This window comes from Oncorhynchus mykiss, chromosome 1, assembly GCF_057628025.1.
Source record: "Oncorhynchus mykiss isolate SJ-2025 chromosome 1, ASM5762802v1, whole genome shotgun sequence".
Taxonomy (NCBI): Eukaryota; Metazoa; Chordata; class Actinopteri; order Salmoniformes; family Salmonidae; genus Oncorhynchus; species Oncorhynchus mykiss.
Genome location: NC_143022.1, coordinates 83124686 through 83142188, shown reverse-complemented (window position 1 = coordinate 83142188; position 17503 = coordinate 83124686). Strand labels below are relative to the sequence as shown.

The following is a 17503-nucleotide window of genomic DNA, read 5'->3' as shown; positions in this document are numbered from 1 at the left end:
CAGAGCTCTAAACTAAAGTATCCGACTTTCAATCACCATAATGACTTGGGTGCGGATTCTAAGAATAGCAAGAGGGAGGTGGTGTAACATGAGGAGAGAAGTCCATCAGAGTTTCTACTGACAGTTGTAAAAGTCAATGACCATAATGAGTGGGATGGTAATTGTCTGGGATGAGTGGTTAAGAATAGTGAGAGAACAGCATATAGACCAGGGCTATTCAACTCTGGCCCTCACAGGCTGAAGTATTGCTGATTTTCTTTTCTACCTGGTAGTTAATTTATCAATTGATTGTAATTGATTAGCCAATTTTCACTTGTCTGGTCAGTTCGTGCCGGTTCTGACTCAGTTGATTAGGAAAGGGTGAAAATCAGCGACGCTTTGGCCCTCCGGGACCTTACTTGGGTGTCCCTGAGGTAAAGTGTGTGACCTCCGTTCTCCAGATAACAGTCCCTACGTAACCTAGGTCTCCTGGTGGCAGCTGGGGATGATTAGGTGGCCATGATGGGAATTTATCCAGGACACCAGGGTTAACACCCCTACTCTTACAATAAGTGCCATGGGATCTTTAGTGACCACAGAGAGTCAGGACACCCGTTTAACGTCCCATCCGAAAGACGGCACCCTACACAGGGCAATGTCCCCAATCACTGCCCTGGGGCAATTTTTTTTAGACCAGAGGAAAGGGTGCCTCCTACTGGTCCTCCAACACCACTTCCAGCAGCATCTGGTCTCCCGTCCAGGGACCAAACAGGACCAACCCTGCTTAGCTTCAGAAGCTAATGCAGGGTGATATGGGATGCAGGGTGATATGCTGCAGTTTCTACTGCTCCATAGTCCAATGGCGGGGAGCTTTACACCACTCCAGCCGACATTCGGCATTGCGCATGGTGATCTTAGGCTTGTGTGCGGCTGCTTAGCCCTGGAAACCCATTTCATGAAGCTCCCGACAAACAGTTATTGTGCTGAGGCAGTTTAGAACTCTGTAGTGAGGGTTGCAACCAAGGACAAACTATTTTTACATGCTACGCGCTTCAGCACTCGCCGGTCCCGTTCTGTGAGCTTGTGTGGCCTACCACCTCGCGGCTGAGCTGTTGTTGCTTGTAGACGTTTCCACTTCACAGTAACAGCACTTACAGTTGACCAGGCCAGCATTTTTAAAATGTATTTATTTACCCCAATTCTGTGATATCCAATTGGTAGTCAGTCTTGTCCCATCGTTGCAACTCCCGTACGGACTCGGGAGACGCAAAGGTCGAGAGTCATGCTTCCTCTGAAACATGACTGTGAAACACGACAAACTCGCCCAACCCGGAAGCCAGCCGCACCAATATGTCGGAGGAAACACCTTCCAACTGGTGTCAGCGTGCATGTGCCCGGCCTGCCACAGGAGTCGCTAAGGCGCGATGGGACAAGGACATCCCGGCTGGCCAAACCCTCTCCTAACTCGGAAGACGCTGTGCCAATTGTGCACCGCCTCATGGGTCTCCCGGACACGGCCGGCTGTGACAGTCAGGGATCGAACCCGGATCTGTAGTGACGCCTCTAGCACTGCGATGCAGTGCCTTAGGCCACTGAGCCACTCGGGAGGCCCCAGGGCAGAAGTTTGACAAACTGACATGTTGGAAAGGTGGCATGTTTAAAGTCACTGAGCTCTTTAGTAAGGCCATTCAACTGCCATTGTTTGCCTATGGACTTTGCATGGCTGTGTGCTCGACGGGTGTGGCTGAAATAGGGGAGTCCACATACTTTTGTATATTTAGTGTGTAATGACTGTGTTTGTGTGTTCATTTCTTCAATGTCTTCAGAGCATAGGGGACTCTGTTATGAGGAGATTACAGCTGAACTGATGCCCCCCACCATGTTGCATGAGCTGCAGATCCTCAATAAGGTCAAATGAAATGTAATCATGCTGCAAAGTCATTCTGCTAAGCAGGATGGTCCATGTTAAAATTGAGGTTTCTGTTAGAAAGTGAGTAATGCAATGTGTCCATATATGCAATTGATACGTTTTTCTCCCTTCCTCTTTACAATACAGTACAAAGAAGGGTCAGTTAGGATGATCAAACTCCGCTATTTCAAGAAAATCATAGGATCTTTTTCACATTGTTTTCAAACTAAATGTTCAAAGATGAAAGACCTACTTGTTTTAATGTGGTTACAGATTCAAGTAAAAGGACCATTGATACTGGAAGCTGTCCATAGACCTGAAGTAAAGGAACTCCACATCTTGAGTAAGTCCACCACTGGTATGTTTTTGAACATTTCTGTCCCAATGTTCAGATTCATATCATGAAATCTCAGTGGGTGATAACTTATCAGGGCCATACTCTTTGGTGTGAGTTTGTGATGTTCTGTAATAATGGTTGTTAATGGCAGAACATATAGTTTTGTGGGGCTGGGAATTACTAGGGACCTCACAATATGATATCAACAACAATACTTAAGTGCCGATACAATATGTACTGCGATTCTTACGATTCTATATGTATTGCGATTCAATACTGCAACGTTATTGAGATTTGATGTTTCAAAACAATCTGCTCACCATATATATATATATATATATGTATTCTACAGAGGGATGAGAGAGCATGAGAAAACAAGTTTTGACCAGTCGGGCAAAAATCTAAGTGCTGAAACCATGTTGGCTTGCTATTTAAAAAGATGGAAAACAAGCTATAGGATGAAAAACACCAGAATTTTTGGGCAGGTACATCCAACTAGCGCTAGCTAACGCTATCTAGCAAAAATATTATATAAATAAAAAAATATTTGTTTTAAATTACAAGTCAAAGTTTCACTGTCGTTCAAAATAATAGTGATATGTAACTATAGATTTTTCCAATATCACTATTCTTTTTTTCCATCCTAACATGTGATCTAAAATTGACTAATTTCTTCTATATGTGTGTTGTAGGTCCATTCTGTCCAGAGATGGGGTTCTGTATCTGAAGCTAGGGCCCTATAAGGTCGACCTTCTGGACTGGAAGAATCTATTATCCCCCGTCGTCGTCAACAGGAACTCAGAAGTCCGCACATTCAAGGTACAAACATCCTGGTCCTCTGTTTACACAAAACTGGACTGACTGGACACCTTTTAACTAGTTACATTTCATCATGTACTTCATCAGTACTACTTCAGTACTACATATTGGATATTGGCTGCATAGGAGATTCAATGATACTTAGAGTACAAGCATAACTTTGTCAACATGGCATGTTGCATATACCAGTACACATTTATTTCATTAGTATGTTAAGGTTGCAAAACTTGAACCACTGAAAATGAAATCAATGAACTATCAACACATAGCTAGCATAATGAGTCTCGAACATCCGTCCGTGTTGGCCAGTCAGAAAGAAGCATGAATGAGACATTTAGATATTGATACTGATATAATCCCAGTATAGCACAGAGTAGTGCACGTGACATCACTGTGGGGCGGCAAAACAACCAATATGTCTTGACACTATGTGTGACAGAATATTTCCCTGTGAGCCTACCAGCCTACGGTCCAATAGCCTTTTAGTCAACATGTCCCCTGTTCCACTAGATGCAATAACTCATTGGAAACCGCCAAGTGCCTCCGTCAGGCACGATCAGCAGACCTTGTTGTAGCAGTTATTTTTTCTCCCACAGCCAGAGGCCATCTCGACCTTCCCCTCCGACGCTGCCTTGGTCTCCTTCGCTGAATTCTTCTGTAAAGCCTTGGATAGCATGAGACACGTTGATTAGCAGAGTGGATGCTATGTGATGCAGCTGCAACTTAACGTTGTAACACAGAGCCAACATTGAGGGTTTAAATTAGACTTAAATACTGCCTATGTTGCTCCCCTTGTGAATCCGTTTGTTAATCACTTGAATCGCATTTCCACCAGGTAGATATCACTATATGTAATTGGACATGTGGAATATTTATTTTTTAATACACTGTGAAATTGAAGGAGATTGGTTCTAACCTTTAGCTCATGATTTGATTGCAATTATTGAAACACCCCTCAATGTCCTATTTTATAATTCCACAGTTTCTGTTTCTGATTGTTCAATTGATAAGCACTCACTGAATGGAGCTTCTATTTACTGTTGTTGCACTGAATGGAGCTTCTATTTACTGTTGTTGCACTGAATGGAGCTTCTATTTACTGTTGTTGCACTGAATGGAGCTTCTATTTTGTTGTCTTTGTCCAAAAACACAACACTTTGGCCTTGACACTCAGATCGAATATCAGAGATTGTCACTCAGGAGAACCCTGAGATGCTGCCCACCTACATTGCTATTGATCAGGTAAGAATACAATAGTAACAGTGGTCTGTGCATGTTCCTCAGGACTCTTCAACTCTGTTCCTGGAGAGATACCCTCCTGGTTTTTGCTCCAACCCCAGTTTTAACTAACCTGATTTCAGCTTATCAACCAGTTAATTTTTAGAATCAGGTGTGCTAGATTAGGGTTGGCGTGAACCTACAGGACGTTATCGCTCCAGGAACAAGGTTGGAGAGCCCTGATGTACATGCTCCCACTCATAGAATTCAGCTGTATTTTCATAGATTGACTTTTCCCCAATACAAACTGATGTCACTTCAATGTGCTCTCGGTTGTATGTCTCCAATGTCGTCTCTTAGTGTGTGTTGACTGTGCTTTTTACCACAGGTGTTACAGGGCAGGACACAGGGCAGGGTCCTGCAACACAGACTGAGACAGGGGGCAAATGGAAGGGTCCTGCAACACAGACTGAGGCAGGGGGCAAAGGGCAGGGTCCTGCAACACAGACTGAGGCAGGGGGCAAAGGGCAGGGTCCTGCAACACAGACTGAGGCAGGGGGCACAGGGCAGGGTCCTGCAACACAGACTGAGGCAGGGGGCACAGGGCAGGGAGCTGCTGTTCATCTGCCTGTCATGAAGAACTCAGCCGATGGCACCCTGGACTGTTGGCTCACTGGTGAGAGGTCTCAACCCAGTGGGAGGGGCACGTCTACTGGAGAATGGACTGTTAACAGATCCCTTTGAATGAACTGTACAATAATATATTAGCCTGACCGTACAGTTTGTACCAGTGTGTACCTGTAATGTGACACACATTTCCCATCAGTGGGACTGGACGTGTCAGAACCAGTCTTTGGGTGTGAACTGTAATGACATGGGAAACATGGAACGTTATGAATGGCTTGGCAACAATCGTTAGCAAACTGATTATGTGATGCTGTTACATGAAGAATACTCATAGGTCCATCCATGAATGCAGCTAACCTCGTTGGATCTGACGTGTGTGTGAACCCCACCTCCCCCCACACTCCACAGATAACAGCCATGTGTTGAGAACATACATATGGCCAGTCCCTACTGAGGGGACATGCTGTCCAACATTCTAGCCTGCTTTCTGGTCTAACACTATACCCTGCCTCAGGAAGATGTCTGCCACACACCTGGAAGTTAAACAACTGTTAACTAAATATTGTGGTTAGATGTACTTTTAGTTTGATCCTAACATCTGTCGCTTTGTTGGTGGTCTGTCTTATTGCTGACTGGCTTCATGTCTCGTGTGAATGTTATGACTGACTTGGTCGCATTCATCTCTTAACTCTGCTGGTCTCTCTCGTGTCGTTCCTCTGCTCATCTTTCATTTCCACAGGAAGTACATCGTTCCCTGAGCTCCTGTTGAAGTTGTCAGCTGTGCATCCCTGTACAAGCCTTGCTGCGCCTGGGCCCTCTCCTCATGGGGACTGCAAGCTTCAGGACTGGACAATAGGCCTGTTGAAATTACCTGACCTTTGACCTCTAACCATGGTCTCTTACTTTACCTTGGTCTTGACCCAGAAGGGTCCCTCTGCCTGCACTGCTTGTTGCAGCTCACAAGAAATGGACCTGATATTATATTAAATATCATTGTAAAAGCTTTCTTGATACAGATTGTATGTCAAATGTTTATACCGTACCTGTATTCCATATAAATAATGCAGTAAATAAAAAGTGATTTGAGACTTGTGTAAGTGACCTAGAATTTAAAGGTAACTATTAGCTAACATAGTGGATGTGGATGAACAATAACTTTCGGCATTGCACATTATCACTAGTACCCACTTCCATCTACATGTTGTTTTGGCTAACTTTCGGTGTTGTGGTGTTGCCATTTTGTATTTTTAAACGACGAGCCGTTTCAACACAGCTTGCAGTCTAGGCTGCCATCTCAGTTATCGTTATCTCAGAAAAGATGTTCTGCTCTCTCACATATTAATTATGTTTCTGCGGTATGTGTTGGGAGGTACTGCGTGGGCTGTGGCGCAACGGAATGCATCGGCCTGAGCTGTGATCTAACACCTCTGGGAACATTCCACAGCAAAATGGAAAACATCCTGCAACAGATACCACACCCACCTCACCCCATACCAAGCTCCGTTGAGTTCTATTGGCCTTGTATATCCAAATAGCTCTGTGTCCTCCACTTGACCATGAATGGTTACACAGGCCTTTATCTGTGTCCCCAATGGTATACTGTCAGGCCCTAAAATAACTATTTAAGTGAACAGCTTTTTTGTGGCATCTTTAGGACCAACTGACATGAAAGGTACACACAGATGTGGCAGATGGATTGCAAACATACCACATTCACTGGAATGCTGTCATGTGGTTGAGCGACATTAGACAGACACGCACACACAGGAAAGTATTTGATTTTGCGAGGAGGGAGAACTGTCAAAGTTAACTTAGAAAGGTGGAGTGGTGCAATTCTAATGTGGCTAACTAACTAATTCTCTGGTCGTTTTCTATACAATATAATTGAATAGTGTTTTGGAACATGGTGTATCTGCTGTCAACAGCCAAGTGAAGTGAATAACTGCAAGTTCTCTGGGGAGGTAGCAACCAGTTCCCAAGCTGGCACAAAGTGGCAGAAATAACTATTTTTTTCTGTAGGAAGCATGACACTGCCATTTGGTTTGTCCTTCTATGGACATCCAGGAAATGTGTACAGAATCCACAACTTCACATTCATGATATTTTACAGATCAATGGTCAACCGGAACTGTATAGAGAGTGGGTGTAGAAGTATTCATCCGTTTATGACCTTCAAAGCCGATGCCTTTAATAAGCTTGTGGGAGGGAGCGAGCGCTCTAGGGAGCGGGCTGCTTCCGCAATAAAGCATTCTATGAATGTCATACTGGTACACACCCTCTGGTCCTGGAGGTTCCCATGTCCTAAATCAACATTGAAACAAGACCAGTATGTACATTGAAATAAGACAAAACAAACAAATGAAAAATGCTTCTTCATCCTTAATGTGTTTGTTTTTTGAAAGTTTCATTAAAACAATGTATGCAGAAAGAGAAACAATTTCCTGTTTTTAAATAAATATGTATTGATTAAAGTTGCATACATATGTATATAACCTTACATCTGTGTACCAACAGACATATTTGTAATTTACATTTTGTCAATTAATATTTGAATGTCAAAAGTTGTTAGTTCGTGGAGTGAGGTGGGTGTGACCAACTGCGAAAGAAAGTGTCACAGTTCAACTCCAAAGCTATGAATGACTGCAGAACTGCAAACGCCTAGTGTTCTTGTACATGAGGCAGGACTGAGATACGTTAGGGACACTGCTTGGTCCGTTTTAGGACTTTTGCCAACGTCGAAATAACTTTTGGTCAACAATTAATAAGTCAACCAACTTGTTCCTGTGCTAGCGCAAACCAGAAATCTCCTGCACTACTTATAATAATGGGTAAGTAGTGATTACATACGAAATAACCTATTTGATTTGTTTTAGTTAGTGACTTGACATAAACAAATAAATAAAGATATAACGAATATTTGACATATTAGAGTTTGAGGAAGCCATACAGTAATATTTTAATGGAAATATAAGTACATAACAAGGGCCTATTAGGGTGCAATTAAATGGGTGCAAAAAGACTAATTATGTACATGTATTTATGGATACATTTTAACGATAACTTCCCTCTGAAATTGACATTTCGGGAAGTGAAGCAAGTTTGAAGCTGGCTGATACATAAAAAAAAAAAATGGAGACTACGAAGCGCTCATGCGTAAAGCACGGTTTACAAAGATAAAGGGAAGTATGCGGTGTCAGCGTGAGATAGAAGGCTTGCTTCCTGTTCCTTTTTGTATAAAAAAAAAACTTAAGTGTGAGACTTCAAAATCTTGTAGTCTTTGAACCGTTGGAAATCTTACAACGCCATTTGGAGAACTGCCTTATTGCGCACGTAACGCACATTTCAAACTTCCATCCAAATATGAACATAATGCGTGCTCTTTAACTACATTCATATGGGGCCAAGGTTTGTGGTGAGACTACAGTGCCGAGTCACATACTTTCATTGCGGAGTGACAAGAAGATAGGGGGCGTGAGCTAACTAGAATGCAGCACATGTTTTACTACCCTACTACATCCCAAGTTTACTGTAGACTGACAGGTATGGTTCATTGCCACTGTACCCTATATCCAAAGTTTACTGTAGATGGACAGGTATGGTTCATTGCCACTGTATCCTATATCCAAAGTTTACTGTAGATGGACAGGTATGGTTCATTGCCACTGTATCCTATATCCAAAGTTCACTGTAGACTGACAGGTATGGTTCATTGCCACTGTATCCTATATCCAAAGTTTACTGTAGACTGACAGGTATGGTTCATTGCCACTGTATCCTATATCCAAAGTTTACTGTAGACTGACAGGTATGGTTCATTGCCACTGTATCCTATATCCAAAGTTTACTGTAGACTGACAGGTATGGTTCATTGTCACTGTATCCTATATCCAAAGTTTACTGTAGATGGACAGATATGGTTCATCACAGATATAAAACGACTGGAAGAGGTGAATGCAAACCCCCTCTATCCCATTCACCTCTGCTCAGATTAGACAGGAGATGACAGGTTGCCGCTAGTTAAAACATTTCCAGGAGGCTTAAGCACTTCAGTGTTACATTTACTTTACAACTCAAAACTCTGTATTTTCCCTAGCCTGAATGAACCTATTTTCTGTCTCAGAATTAGTACTCTGGGACTTCCCTCTCTCTCTCATATCCATTCATGTGGTTTAAGTCTGGCTCAGTTAGCTCGCTACATTCATCTGATAAACTGTGAATAGAACAGTAATTTCACAGGATAGAGGTCATGGTCCAGAAGACTGTCTATCTTTCTGTACTTGTGGAGCTCTGGTCACTGCATTGAACGAGGTATGGTAGTAGGTACCAGGCTCACCGGTTGTATCAAGAATGGTCCACCACCCAAAGGACATCCAGCCAATTTGACACAACTGTGGGAAGCATTGGAGTCAACATGGGCCAGCATCCTGTGGAACGTTTTCGAAACGCTTTCGACACCTTGTAGAGTCCATGCCCTGGCGAATTGAGGCTGTTCGGAGGGCAAAAGGGGTTCAACTCAATATTAGGAAGGCGTTCCTAATGTTTTGTGCATTCAGTGTATATGGTTAACAGTGAAGGCTTGCAACTAAAACCTAGTTTTGTAATGGTAAGTCAGTTTACAATGGTATCCCAGTCTGTTTTTAGTCAGAGGGACTGGTTTCCAGTAAGCACCTGACATTGTACGGCAGAAGAGAAGAGGAAGTGGTGGCCTTGACACTTGCATTCATTAAAACAACATGTGTAGTGTTGAAATGGCAGTTGGAGTCTGAACTCGCTCGGTTTTAATATTGTGCTCCAAACTGGTATTAAGACTGGTGGTGCAATAGAGATTGTAATATTCACAACTTGAATAAAGCTAATGTTGAGTGCACTGAGTTTAATTTGTCTACAGTTATGGAGAAGAGCAATAAAAAAGGATTGTCCAATAGATATTCATAAAAGTTGATGAAGTGATAGCAGATTGAAATCCTTTAAATCATACTTCGGGAACGTACTGAAATCTATTTGAATGAAAATGTATTCAGCTCTATAAAGCTGTGAAGAGCTCATATCCACCTGGTGATGCGCCATCGGCTACATTAGGTTTTAGTGCCATCTAGTGAACATTTTGAGAGACGTTAGCTTTAGCCTTTCCACAATTTTGTAGGGTTATGTCTCTGTCTCAAGGTGGCACTGTTTTCACAAAAACCATAGAGGAGGTTTTCCAATAGTGCACGTTGTTGTTCCCACTAACACAAACCTTTTCTCGGTTACTAACTAAAAGGTAAATTGATACTTTAGTCCTTTCTCAAAACTGTCGATACAAGTCTAGATGAAAATGTAACTACCTTGATAACATTTTATTGTACTGAGCCCCGTGACATTGTGTTGCAAATCTAGTAACTGGTATACCAGTATCAACATGGTAAAAACACTACAGTATGTTCAGAAGGGGTTCTTTGGTTCAGGTCAAAGGTCATCCTCAGATTTTGGCTGGCTCTCATTCAGGAGAATATGGGAAGTGTGCCATGAAGACACACCCAACATCCTTGTCTGTCTGAATGCTTCCTGCCTCCCTGCCGGACGGACATGGGTAGGGCTAGTGAGCTGCTCTATTCTCTCTGTCCCCTCTGGGATTAGAGGATGTTGACTGGTTGTTTTGTGTCAGGTAGAAGTATTGACAGGCATTTTCTCAGCAGTGGGGAAGGAAGAGATGAGCAGTGAGAAAGTGTTTCACACTGTCGATTATTATAATGAGGACAGAGACACAGCTGTTGGCCTACGCTGGTCTAATTGTCCTGACAAGGAGTGTGTGTGTGTGTATTCAGTATGCACCTGAGGGATTTCAGTTCTCTCTTTCTGTGTGAAACGGATCAACCTAACACATATTAGACATACAATTCTTATTGGCCAGTAATGCTGTTGGCAGGTGTGTAGTTTTACTTTAAGCTACAGACTACAGTGATGTAAAATGTGTTAGGGGAGACTAATGTAGACACATGGTCGACTAGGGCTGTAACCATTATGGAATTTTGGGTATCAATTAATTGTCATACAATTGACCACGGTTATTGTCATAATTATCTGATTTTTTAATGCAAAAAGAATGCATCTGAAAATTAGCTACAATATACTTAATGAATACGACACAGCTTTGGTGACACCCCGTCTCAAAAACGAATGATTTTGACCAGTTGGAACTTTTGGGAACTAAGCTTTTCCTCCCGACCATTCCGTTCTACTCATAAAATAATGACTAACTTTAACCTCTTCATGTTAAAATGAAAAACTGCCTTTGGGGAAACTATATTCTTGAGATAAAAAAATCTCTGAGAGGTATAGTGGAGGAGACCCTCAAATTATTCTAGCTCAGGGAGGGATGTCGACCATAAGGCTGGCACAATGACCATGGGGGGAGGGGGGGTTATGTGCTAGGATAACACTAGCTCCCTGTTATGAACAACTCTCATCGTTGGTGGTCAGACACACTGCATCACCCAAATAGTACAGTAGTGTTTTTTATGTCTGGACTGTGAAGTTAGGGTTGGAGGGAAAATGTAATGCACGCAGACTCGCCCCCACATGTCAGAAATTGAGTAATTAAGCACACAATGAAGAATCAGTCTGGGACCTGGCTGAGAACCAACTCTGTTTAGACTAGAATAGTACTAATCTTGACTCAGTTCCTTTCCTGACTCACAACTTAACCCACAACTCCTGCAGGGCTGTAGAACGGTCCTCGGCTCTGCATTTGATGTCTCTACATTTTATGTAGAGACATATAAAATGCAGATCCGAGGACCATTCATTCAAAGTTGCCACTCTCACATCAAAGTCTTCCTGTAATTCCAGCGTTTTCGGTTTCCCGTGATGGAATGGCTCATTGGCTGTGTGGGTGTGTGACAGAGTATATCTGGAAATATATCTGCTTCCGTAGCAACATGACCGACTCATCTAGGATTGACTCATCTCAGTTGCAAAAGGCCCTTCCTGTGTACCAGACGACAAGCACATTTACAGAAGTACAGAAATAGCTCCTTCTCAAGCCACAAAAAAATGTGTTTTTAATTCGTCAAAAGGAGCCTCTTACAAATAGCATGCTTGCGTAATTTGACAGTTAAAAAAAATATATACAGTACCAGTCAAAAGTTTGGACACACCTACTTATTCAAGGGTTTTTCTTTATTTTTACAATTTTCTCTATTGTAGAATAATAGTGAAGACATAACAACTATGAAATAACACATATGGAATCATGTGGTAACCAAAATAGTGTTTAAAAAAAAGAAAATAAATGTTAGATTTTAGATTCTTCAAAGTAGCCACCCTTAGCCTTGATGACTGCTTTGCACACGCTTGGCATCCTCTCAATCAATTTCATGAGGTAGTCACCTGGAATGCATTTAAATTAACAGGTGTGCCTTGTTAAAAGTACATTTGTGGAATTTCTCTAATTAATGTGTTTGAGCCAATCAGTTGTGTTGTGACAAGGTAGGGGTGGTATACAGAAGCTAGCCCTATTTGGTAAAATACCAAGTCCACTTTATAGCAAGAACAGCTCAAATAAACAAAGAGAAATTACAGTCCATCATTACTTTAAGACATTAAGGTCAGTCAATCCGGAACATTTCAAGAACTTTGAAAGTTTCTTCAAGTGCAGTCGCAAAACCCATAAAGAGCTATGATGAAACTTGCTCTCATGAGGACGACCACAGGAAAGGAAGACCCAGAGTTACCTCTGCTGCAGAGGATAAGTTCATTAGAGTTACAAGCCTCAGAAATTGCAGCCCAAATAAATGCTTCACAGAGTTCAAGTAACAGACACGTCAACATCATCTGTTCAGAGGAGACTATGTGAATCAGGCCTTCATGGTTGAATTGCTGCAAAGAAACCACTACTAAAGGTCAGCAATAAGAAGAAGACGAGACTTGCTTGGGCCAAGAAACACCAGCAATGGGCATTAGACCGGTGGAAATCTGTCCTTTGGTCTGATGTGTCCAAATTTGAGATTTTTGGTTCCAACCACCGTGTCTTTGTGAGACACAGAGTAGGTGAAAGATGATCTCCACATGTGTGGTTCCCACCTCCATTGAGGAGGAGGTGTGATGGTGTGGGGGAGCTTTGCTGGTGACACTATCTCTGATTTATTTAGAATTCAAGGCACACTTAACCAGCATGGCAACCACAGCATTCTGCAGCGATACGCCATCCCATCTGGTTTGCGCTTAGTGGGACTACCATTTGTTTTTCAACAGGACAATGACCCAACACACCTCCAGGCTGTGTAAGAGCTATTTGACCAAGAAGGAGAGTGATGAATTGCTGCTTCAGATGACCTGGCCTCCACAATCACCAGACCTGGTTTGGGATGAGTTGAACCGCAGAGTGAAGGAAAAGCAGCCAACAAGTGCTCAGCATATGTGGGAACTCCTTCAAGACTGTTGGAAAAGCATTCCAGGTGAAGCTGGTTGAGAGAATGTCAAGAGTATGCAAAACTGTCATCAAGGCAGAAAAATCTAAAATATATTTTGATTTGTTTAACTTGTTATGGCTGCAATCCCGTTAACGGGATAATTGTCATCAACAACCGCTGAATAGCATAGTCCTACATTAAATAAATATTACTACAAATATTTATATTCATGAAATCACAAGTGCAATATAGGAAAACAATATTGTTAATCCACCTGTCGTGTCAGATTTTGAAATTGTGCTTTACAGCGAAAGCAATCCAAGCATTTGTGTAAGTTTATCGATCCCTCGATAAAACATTAAGTACACTTAGCATCAAGTAGCTCGGTCACGAAAATCAGAAAAGCAATCAAATTAATCGTTTACCTTTGATGATCTTCGGATGTTTTCACTCACGAGACTCCCAGTTACACAATAAATGTTCCTTTTGTTCCATAAAGATAATTTTTATATCCAAAATACCTCTGTTTGTTTGGCGCGTTATGTTCAGAAATCCACAGGAAAGAGCGGTCACGACAACGCAGACATATTCCAAATAGTTTCCGTAATGTCCACAGAAACATGTCAAATGTTTTTCATAATCAATCTTCAGGTTGTTTTTAAAATATATAATCGATAATATATCAACCGCAACGGTCTTGTTCAGTAGGAGAGGGAACGGCAATGTCTGCCCAAACTCTGTTGCGCGAGCAAAACTCATGCGAACACTTGACGCGATGTTATCGTTCTGGCTCATTTTTCAAAATAAAAGCCTGAAACCATGTCTGAAGACTGTTGACACCTCGAGGAAGCGATAGGAAAAGGAATCTGGTTGATATCCCTTTAAATGGAGCAAAGGGAGGCTATGGAACATGGAGTTTTCAAAATAGAAGCCACTTCCTGGTTTGATATTCCTCAGTTTTTCGCCTGCAATATCAGTTCTGTTATACTCACAGACAATATTTTGTCAGTTTTGGAAACTTTAGAGTGTTTTCCATTCCGTGTTTTCCAATAATATGCGTATATTAGCAACTGAGACTGAGGAGCTGGCCGTTTACAATGGGCACCTTTTCATTCAAGCTACTCAATACTGCCCCTGCAGCCATAAGAAGTAAACACTTTTTTGGTTACTACATTATTCCATATGTGTTATTTCATAGTTTTATGTCTTCCCTATTATTCTACAATGTAGAAAATAGTAAAAAAAATAAAGAAAACCCCTTGAGTGAGTAGCTGTGACCAAACGTTTGACTGGTACAGTCTATATACACTGCTCAAAAAAATAAAGGGAACATAAACAACACAATGTAACTCCAAGTCAATCACACTTCTGTGAAATCAAACTGTCCACTTAGGAAGCACCACTGATTGACAATACATTTCACATGCTGTTGTGCAAATGGAATAGACAACAGGTGGAAATTATAGGCAATTAGCAAGGCACCCCCAATAAAGGAGTGGTTCTGCAGGTGGTGACCTAAGACCACTTCTCAGTTCCTATGCTTCCTGGCTGATGTTTTGGTCACTTTTGAATGCTGGCGGTGCTTTCACTCTAGTGGTAGAATGAGACGGAGTCTACAACCCACACAAGTGGCTCAGGTAGTGCAGCTCATCCAGGATGGCACATCAATGCGAGCTGTGGCAAGAAGGTTTGCTGTGTCTGTCAGCGTAGTGTCCAGAGCATGGAGGCGCTACCAGGAGACAGGCCAGTACATCAGGAGACATAGAGGAGGCCGTAGGAGGGCAACCACACAGCAGCAGGACCACTACCTCCGCCTTTGTGCATGGAGGAGCAGGAGGAGCACTGCCAGAGCCCTGCAAAATGACCTCCAGCAGGCCACAAATGTGCATGTGTCTGCTCAAACGGTCAGAAACAGACTCCATGAGGGTGGTATGAGGGCCCGACGTCCACAGGTGGGGGTTGTGCTTACAGCCCAACACCGTGCAGGACGTTTGGCATTTGCCAGAGAACACCATGATTGGCAAATTCGCCACTGGCGCCCTGTGCTCTTCACAGATGAAAGCAGGTTCACACTGGGCACATGTGACAGACGTGACAGTCTGGAGACGCCGTGGAGAACGTTCTGCTGCCTGCAACATCCTCCAGCATGACCGGTTTGGCGGTGGGTCAGTCATGGTGTGGGGTGGCATTTCTTTGGGGGGCCGCACAGCCCTCCATGTGCTCGCCAGAGGTAGCCTGACTGCCATTAGGTACCGAGATGAGATCCTCAGACCCCTTGTGAGACCATATGCTGGTGCGGTTGGCCCTGGGTTCCTCCTAATGCAAGACAATGCTAGACCTCATGTGTCTGGAGTGTGTCAGCAGTTCCTGTAAGAGGAAGGCATTGATGCTATGGACTGGCCCGCCCGTTCCCCAATTTTTGTGTGATTTTGATGTCAGCACATTCAACTATGTAAAGAAATTAGTATTTAATAAGAATATTTCATTCATTCAGATCTAGGATGTGTTATTTTAGTGTTCCCTTTATTTTTTGGAGCAGTGTATATTCCTGCACATCAGGAAATGCAAACTTATAGTGTATTCAAGGTTGAAAAAGGCTTCTACAGTTTCCACTTTACATTTTCAGACTTGATTTGCACATACACAAATGTCCATGAATTATAATCCACACTGTATTTCACATTTTCCTGTTGCTGCAGGTGTATTTTTCTGTCTGTGAGAAACTGGTCAAATGAAGATCACATATCTGTATGTGACTTTACATATAGTTTAAACTAATCCATGACAGAGCAATATCTATTGAAACACAGGATTCACCATGCACATATCTTAAGAGACCAGAAACAACAGGGATATGAGTCAACAGTTAGATTCTGTGGTGAGATGACTGTGTAGAGTGACATTCTGGATATCTTTGTCTTATTGGCATGGGTATTGGTTAGGGACTACAATCATGCACTCAAAATGTCCACCTTATATCTGCTAGTGGTAGAATGCCAGGTATGTTTTTATGAGTTGTCTTCCCTTCTAGAATCATTTCTGGTGTAAGGTGAATAGTGCAACAACAGTAATCAGATCACAACCCTTTCTGTTGAATTAGAAGTCAGCATTTAAAAAAAGTTCACATTGACTTGAGTGGAAACAGCCAAACCCCCCTATCCTCCTACACGCAGCAACACTGAGCAAGCATTTCTCAGTCATAATGTCTCTACAGTTTCCCTTTGATGTGTAAAATATATTTCTTTGTACACATACACTGAGTGTACACAACATAATGAACGGCTGCTCTTTCCATGACATAGACTAACCAGGTGAAAGTTATGATACCTTTTTAAATCTACTTCAACCAGTGTAGATGAAGGGGAGGAGACAGGTTAAAGAAGGATTTTTAAGCCTTGAGACATGGATTGTGTATGTGTGCCAGAGGGTAAATGGGCAAGAGGGTAAATGGGCAAGACAAAAGATTTAAGTGCCTTTGAACGGGGTATGGTAGTAGGTGCCAGGCGCACCGGTTTGTGGCAAGAACTGCAACGCTGCTGGGTTTTTCACACTCAACAGTTTCCCGCGTTTCAAAAATAGTTCACCACCCAAAGGACATCCAGCCAACTTGACACAACTGTGGGAAGCATTGGAGTCAACATGGGCCAGCAGCCCTGTGGAATGCTTTCGACACCTTGTAGAGTCTTTACCCAGATACATTGAGGCTGTTCTGAGGGCAAGGGGGGGGGGTCTGATTAAAACAAGCCATGGCAGGGTTCTGTCCTGTATGTACTAATATACTGTAGCCTGTGTGTGTGGAATGTTACGTCCACCAGCGTGGGAACTGCAGCAGAGGAAGTGTCTGTTTACAAAGGAGCTCCTCAGTTCCCATGGACCCCTCTGGAGGAGAGCCTGGAGGGTTGATCAGCCGCACTGGCCTGGGATACTGGTGATACGGATGTATAACATGACCAGAGTGTCAGTAGTCTGGAATACTGATGTATAAGATGACCAGAGTGTCAGTAGTCTGTGATACTGATGTATAACATAACCAGTGTCAGTAGTCTGTGATACTGATGTATAACATGACCAGTGTCAGTAGTCTGTGATATTGATGTATAACATGACCAGAGTGTCAGTAGTCTGGAATACTGATGTATAAGATGACCAGAGTGTCAGTAGTCTGTGATACTGATGTATAACATGACCAGTGTCAGTAGTCTGTGATATTGATGTATAACATAA

The 17503-nt window shown here is 42.6% G+C and overlaps 1 protein-coding gene and 1 long non-coding RNA gene across 4 annotated transcripts in view; both read left to right on the top strand.

Moving 5' to 3' along the window:
• Positions 1-5977, top strand: part of anapc1 (anaphase promoting complex subunit 1) — a 51724-nt gene extending 45747 nt beyond the window's left edge. The window contains 5 exon segments of the mRNA XM_090184690.1: positions 2162-2231; positions 2578-2710; positions 2918-3044; positions 3641-4286; positions 5629-5977. The gene's annotated coding sequence lies outside the window, so the exon portion shown is untranslated.
• Positions 5978-7502: 1525 nt separating this feature from the next.
• LOC149985660 (uncharacterized) overlaps positions 7503-17503 on the top strand; it is a 38859-nt gene continuing 28858 nt past the window's right edge. For 2 of the 3 annotated variants that reach the window (XR_016497462.1, XR_016497459.1), the window contains exon 1: positions 7578-7717. This is a non-coding gene — a long non-coding RNA (uncharacterized LOC149985660). Of the gene's footprint in view, positions 7718-17503 lie in introns of all 3 variants that reach the window. The other variant, XR_016497460.1, reaches the window with a different exon arrangement.